Raw genomic sequence first — 7,082 nt, 5'->3', positions numbered from 1 at the left:
CTTAGCAACTGGCACTGAAACGTGGTGTAATTCTATCTATTTCCTGCATTACTGAATTCCATGAGGATGTGTGGGCGAGTACGCACGCCGCCGGTTCTCCGCTTAGATGCGTTCCATTGAGGTGTTGGGGAATCCTTAGAAGAGAGAAAAGTCCCCTGGTGTCGCAGCTTCTCATCCCCAGGGTCCTTTATGTTGTTGGTTGAATAACAGAGCAGTGCTTTTAGTAAATCTCATGGAGGGTCATTTGAAGGCTATAACTGCTGCAATTCACTACTTGTTCATAAGAGAAACATGACAGGAATGCAATGCTGATCGTGTTGGAAAGAAACACAATCTCTAATCCTCACAAGATGATTCTCAAATGTTCATTGGGTAGGCTCCTATACAAGCAGAGTCCGAGAGCTGTGTTGTTGAGATGGACTGAGGCGAGACAAAGACTCAATGGACCATGGAGTCAGATGGCTGAGCGGTGAGGGAGTCGGCCCAGTAATCAGAAGGTTGCCGGATTGATTTCCCGCAATGCCAAATTACGTTGTGTCCTTGGGCAAGGCACTTCACCCTTCTTGCCCCGGGCGAATGTCCCTGTACTAACTGTAAGTCGCTCTGGATAAGAGCGTCTGCTAAATGACTAAATGTAAATGGACCAGACTTGAGAAGAAATCTCCTGTGGCTGGCTGGAGAAGAACCTGATGTTGACCCAGAAGGACTAGTCAAATGTCAGCTAATTGTCCGTATGAAGAATGATATCAATGTTCCGGAAAGTTCAGTTTTGATTTTGAGGGTCAACCACTTGAATGCCAGGGCGTGAAATGCCAGTTGACAATTCATTGAGATTCATTTGAGGTTACGTGAGTGTGACTGTCACAGGGTTGGGTGTGATAACCCAATTAGATAACCCCCATGCCCCCTTTGAACACAGCATTTACTTCTTCTAGCCTCTCCTCTCTATTTTCTAGAGCCATGTTCCATTTCTAACCATGCCCTATGTGTTCCTAAAAAAAATTAAGCTCGGACATTTGGATTATGAACATCCCTAACTCCTCGCGCATGCTTAGGGTAAAACTAGCATCAATGATGTTTTCATCCGTGGTTTTGAGATACGCTTACCTCTAGGATGCTCTTATTAAAGCTACACACTATGATGGTAAAGTAGTGATTTCTGAATGGTTCGTAATACAAGAGCGTCGCTCATTCGTTTAATTTGAATGGAATGTCCACAACCTGGTGAGCACAGCGAGAAGACATGATGGAAATCTGGGTCAGCTTGCCTGTACTGGTTCATTTCTGGTTCAATAACTTAAACACTCACATATTAGTACATACCGTGTAAAAAAAAGGCGCAGGGGGAAGGTTGGCTAAGGAGCAATTATAGCGCTGTACTCATTAACTCATTTACTTGGGCTTTGTGTAGGCGTTGTCTTGTGAGATGTGATGCCAGTGATGCAGCGAGACTGTTTCCATCTCACCAACCAGGCCCTGTCTCCTTCCACCCCTTCACCACCATCCCACCGAGGTGACAGCCTCATAGCAGGGAGTCTCCAAAGTGGCCAGGGGGTGCTGTGCATTGCAGCTGGCTTATGTAAGCTTGGCTGGAGACAGCTGCAGGCTCCATCCTGCCTATCAGAGGGGAAATACACTGACAGCCAGCAATAAAAAATAAAAAAACCCACAGGATTTATTTTTTCCAAACTTATGTTGTAAGTATTGACCTCTTTCACAGTATAGAGAAATATTTATCCTCGTTCCTCCCTCTGTCTTGTTATCTTGTTTGTTTTCCTCTTGCACAGAGTGTCCTTGCCCTCTGTAGAGCAAATGCAAGGCAAGTATTTATTTATTTCCTTTCAAATGAACATTGTGACATGACAAATGCAATTATGGGGAGATTGGAAAGGGATGCACTATGACTTCCCCAGTCCCCTCACCCTTCACCTCAGTGGCAGGATCACAGTTCATCCTGTCATTCATTAACTCCTCTGACCTCTTCCCTGTAAAACGGATCCAGTATGTTCCACCTCTTTTGAACTGTCGTTAGAGATGTATGGGTTAGTTAGTAGCCTTTAAATACTCTCCACCCCCTTGCCAGTTGGTTTTTCTAGCATGAATAAGATAGATTGAGGGAGTTTTCTGTTACTGTTTGCGAGAGGGTATTGTATAGAAATAAACATCCTATTCCTATAAAAGAATATTGCGACTTATGTTTTTGTGCAGTAGAAGGGGTTCTGTCCAGAGGTCGTTTACTTTCTTATTTGTATCTAGGTCACATCTAAATCTAGGAAGGCATGCATTCAAGGGGAAATATCATTATGCTAGGTTATGTTTTTCAGGACTCGAAAACTCAATTGAAACTGAAATGGTAATTTGAGTAGTGATTTCAAAAACCCGTGTCTCAAAACATCCTCTGGCTAAGCTGACGTAGCCATCCGGAATATACCGTATCATTTTCACAGCTCATATCTCTGTTCATAATAATGGTGTTTCAATCCCCCATTGATGCTTCAGCAACACATCCCCCCTCATTCCAGCCCAACCCGCCCTACAGCCCCTGTTAGGGGTAGAAATGCCCCCTACCTTCTCCAGTACACGACACCCCTTACACTTTACCCAATTGTCTCGGAGATGATGATCAGATATGTTGATCCTGACTCCTCCTCTGTTGCCCGGGGCCACGGTGGAATTATTTCTCAAATGTAAGGAAGGCTGGGATCCCACGCTGGGATTTGAATGACAGGTTCTCGTACAGGTTTATCTGAGGACAATTCTGATCTGTGATTCAGACACAGCAGATTTCTAGTTAAATGAATGTTCTCAACTGGGTAAGGGAGGGGTGAGGACTTAGAACTCAGACTTAGTGACTGAGGAGGAATTATTATGGTGGTTGATTTTCTGAAACTGACTGTACAGCTTCCGGCACGTTGACTGTGAATAAGAAGGGGGCTTAGGAGGAGAGAGGACGAGATGGAGAACAGGAAAATAAACATGGATCGCTGTGGGTATTGACACGAAGCTGCTTGGAGCCTCTGGGGTGTTTTGCTCAAAGCCTCCACCTGAGATACAGACTTTACGTGGAGACGTAGTTGCAAACTAAAATGATGACAGGGTCACACACGTAAACCAGTGGCTCTCATCTTAGTCAGTACTGTCTCACTGGGCCACACAGGCACCCAGGCACACTCAGCATATTTGCGATGTAGATTTTTGAAAAGCATCTTTCGAAGTCTTTGAATGCAGATCCTTCAGGGCTCTGCTATCAAAGAAGCTGTTCTCCAGGTCTGTATTCCCTTCATGCTGTGTGTGTGGGCAGGAGGTCCGTGGAGCAGAACCCGTCCTACAGTGTCGAGGCAGGTGGAGAAGGCCCCGTGCCCCTGGTACACGAGGGGCTCTCCTGACTCCTAATCCTCCACGTATCTCTGTTTCCTCTCAGGATAATGACTTATACTGAGCAAACAGGAACCTCAATCAGCCAGGTGTGAAATTGGGCCCCGGATAAAGAAGGTCTTTTCAACTGAGGAGAATTCATTTAATTGGACACTGTGTGTGTATGTGGGGTGTGTGTGTGGGGGGGGGGGTATTGCTACTTTTGACTCTCCGTAGAACATACCAGATAATACTGTTGGACCTTGGGTAACTCTACCTCAGGAACATCTCTCTCTGCTCTGTGGCTCTGAAGAGGTGGTCCAACAGAGGGAATGCTGAAACTGAGCTCCACGCTGCTTCCTTCAGAGTCGTCCACAGGCCAATCTCCTGACACTGAGGTTAATTGCTACTCCTGTGCCATTTAGGCTTGCTTGAGACGGATGAGTAATATTCAGATGAGCCTGTCTGTGCATTCCCTGGGGTCGACTGGGTCACAAAGGGGGATGGCTTGATGGGATCATGTGACGCAGTCTGTGTTAACAGCACGGCCGGTACATGGTCTGACCGTTCTGTGCATGCCTGGGTCTGGACATCGTCCTAAAAGGGACTTCAAACGGTACATATTAATATGGCTCCCCCATTCCATCCGTCAGGAATGGGGAACCGATAGATGGCTAGACACAGTTCCAGACACAGGAGGCTTTACTTCCCGTCTGTAGCCCTCCACCCCTCCCTCTCTTCCCTTGTCTGGGGCCTTGAGTTTCAAATCCTCCACTAAGCTGTCATGCTAGTAAGTCTGAGGGCAGGTTGGAGGTAATCCGACTGATGGGCCCGGGACAATAAGAAGGCACTGACTCCAGGTTGTTCCAGGTTGCTCCAGGTTGCTTTTCATCATCTCAGCCGAATTGAAAGGAGCAGACATGGCAGTGGGAGATAGGTCCAGAGGGGTCTCCTGAACAGCTCACCTGTTTGACCCGGCTGCTATAGATGTTGACATGTCCACAGACATGCTGTTGTCTCTCGTCTGACCCCGACCATTGCTGCCCTGTCCCTCGGCTGGACCCAATCCTTTACCGGAACCTTCTCTGCTGTACCACAAGAAACGTAAGAGAAGAAAGGGGAGGAGAATGATTGGAAGGAGAGGAGTGCGTCCGGTGGCTGAGCGGTTAGGGAATCTGGCTAGTATTCTGAAGGTTGCCAGTTCGATTCCCGGCTGTGCCAAATTATGTTGTGTCTTTGGGCAAGGCACTTCACCCTACTTGCCTCGGGGAAATGTCCCTGTACTTACTGTAAGTCGCTCTGGATAAGAGTGTCTGCTAAAAGACTAAAATGTAAATGTGAGTGGGGATAAAGCTGACATAGGAAGTGATGTCATCAACAGCTTGTAGATGCTGGTTAGCTCACATGACTTTTGTCATCGACTGGAGTCGTGTGTCAGCTAGCCTCTCAAATACTGTTGAAGGAAATGAACCCTGGTGAACCTTGTATGAAAGAATCCATAGTACTAGTCCGATGGAAGCTAATTGTCCGTATGAAGAATTACATATATTTTCAGGAAAGTTCAGCTTTGATTTTAAGGGTCAACTACTTGAATGCCAGGCGTGAAATGCCAGTAGCCAAATAGTAATAAATTAACCCTGGTGAACCTCATATGAAAGACACAAATACATTTATTCTGAAATTAGCATTTAGTCAATTTGCCAGTAAAATGAGAAAAATCTGATCAAACAAATTGTTCAACTATAACGTAGGAAGTTATGTTAGAGACATTCTCAAGGTGTAGTTCCTGCTCGGCAAACGAGGACTGAGGATTGTGTGTGTGCATGCGTGCGTGTGTGCATGCGTGTGTGTGTGTGCATGCGTGCGTGTGTGCATGTTATTGAAAGCAGGGCACACTGAGTTGTTCTCCAAGAACAGGGCCACCCAGACCACAGTCACGCTGACAGCGAGTCACGGCACAGCTAATGCCAAGCTGGTTAAACGTCACAGATATGTAAACTATCATTCCATTGGCTGTTGATGTAGCTCCCTGCTATCCAGTTCCTGTGTTATTCCTCATCTGTTTCCTGTTTCTGCTCCCACACGTTGGTTCTTTCTGCTCAGGCCCTGCCTCTAATTCACCCCTGTGCCAACACTCAGCCCCCTGTCCTATTTATAGGCCTCGGGGTTGCCTGCACCGGAACACTGATCAACCTTAGAGATAAAAGACTCCAGTCGGTTGTTTTGAATTAAAGCCAGCATAAGTGGGCGGATGCTATTTAAGGATCTCGCAGTCCGTAGGTGACTTCTCCTCCGAGGGTAGCCTTCCACGGTGGGTTCGGGACGGGGGCGACGGAGTTATCTGGAGTCAGCCACTATCTTGGGGGTGAATGGCGTGGGTGCTGGATGAGTGGAGGGTAGAAGAGAAGGTTTCATCCTCCTGTTTGGCTATCTTGATAAGCAGGAGCCCTCTGAGGGGCCAGATGGAGGGGGTCCACTGGCTGCTCCACCGGCTAACCATGGTGGGAGAGGAGGGCCAGATGGTGCCGCCGCTTGCGCTGGCACAGATGGCACACCATGAGAAGAGAAGGCTCTGGAGCTGGGTGGAACTATGTGTGTGTGTGTGTGTGTGTACAGTACGTGTGTGTGAGCATGCTTCTCGGAGTGTTAATGCCCTTTCATTTGTTCATTTGTTCATTTGTCATTTCATGTGTTTCATTTGTTACTGTTGTTTCTTACTGTATGTTGCCACAGCCGTTTGGTGTTTTGTCATTTGAATGTGTTCGTCAATTCAGATAAGTGGGACAGCGTCTATTAGTTGACAATTCTCCTACGCGTTGGACATGTTCTGTGTGCTAATTTTTAGACCTAATTGCTGTACAAATCCCCTGAATATTAAACCCAGAAGACGCGAGTGTGTCACAGCTGGTCAGTCTGAGGAGAGCGGCAGCAGCAGTTGTTCATTGTAGTCATGTCTTACTGCTTCTGCCCCTCAGTGCTACAGTGCAAGCACAGACACGCACTGGTGCTCAAGCATTCCAAGGATGCTCTGAACATGCACACACACACACACACACACACACACACACACAGAGAGTCACAGAGTCACAGAGTCACACCTGCATACACACACCTTCACATTATGCACACACTCACATTACACATGCACACACATACACACACATACACACACACACACACACACACCAGTGGACATCCCTAAGCAGTAAGCTGATATAGTCTCTTTCCCTTAAACAGTATATATATAATCAGCACGTCGTCCTCAAGGGCTTTCACATTTCATCGTAAATCATTTGAATGCATTCCTGGGGTGTTGCATGTGCGAGTTCCTCTGCAGTGTTTGTATCTACAGTGACATGAAGGAAGCCATGACTCGGTAGTGCAGGGAAGATAGGGTTCATAGGATGGGGTCAGCGTTAAGAGGTCTTACGCTACCCTCAGCTATTAATCAACTGGAGCTTGTCTGCTATCCCTCAAACACTGGAAACACTGTTATGGGACTGGCTGTAATGTACCTGTCTGGCTGTGTGGGAGAGGGTAGAAGGTGTATTATACTGTGTGTGTGTGTGAGGGCAGTATGTGTGTGTCTGAGTGTATCCCATGTCTCAGAGAGAGAGAGAGAGCACTTTCTACTACACTGCCAACAATACAGAAATACCAGACAGCATTTCTATGTTAAATTTGAATCCCTTTTACCATTGTTCACTTCACTGTCTGATGATGAAAAG

The 7,082-nt window shown here is 46.7% G+C and overlaps 1 protein-coding gene across 1 annotated transcript in view; it reads left to right on the top strand.

Moving 5' to 3' along the window:
* The window catches only part of LOC146253072 (inactive phospholipase C-like protein 2), a 53,398-nt gene that overhangs the window by 1,522 nt on the left and 44,794 nt on the right, over positions 1-7,082 (top strand). The window lies entirely within an intron of this gene.

This window comes from Hypomesus nipponensis, chromosome 17, assembly GCF_054491055.1.
Source record: "Hypomesus nipponensis isolate SF chromosome 17, ASM5449105v1, whole genome shotgun sequence".
Lineage (NCBI taxonomy): Eukaryota > Metazoa > Chordata > Actinopteri > Osmeriformes > Osmeridae > Hypomesus > Hypomesus nipponensis.
Note: the sequence above shows the minus strand (reverse complement) of the source record. Positions and strands in the feature narration are given on the sequence as shown.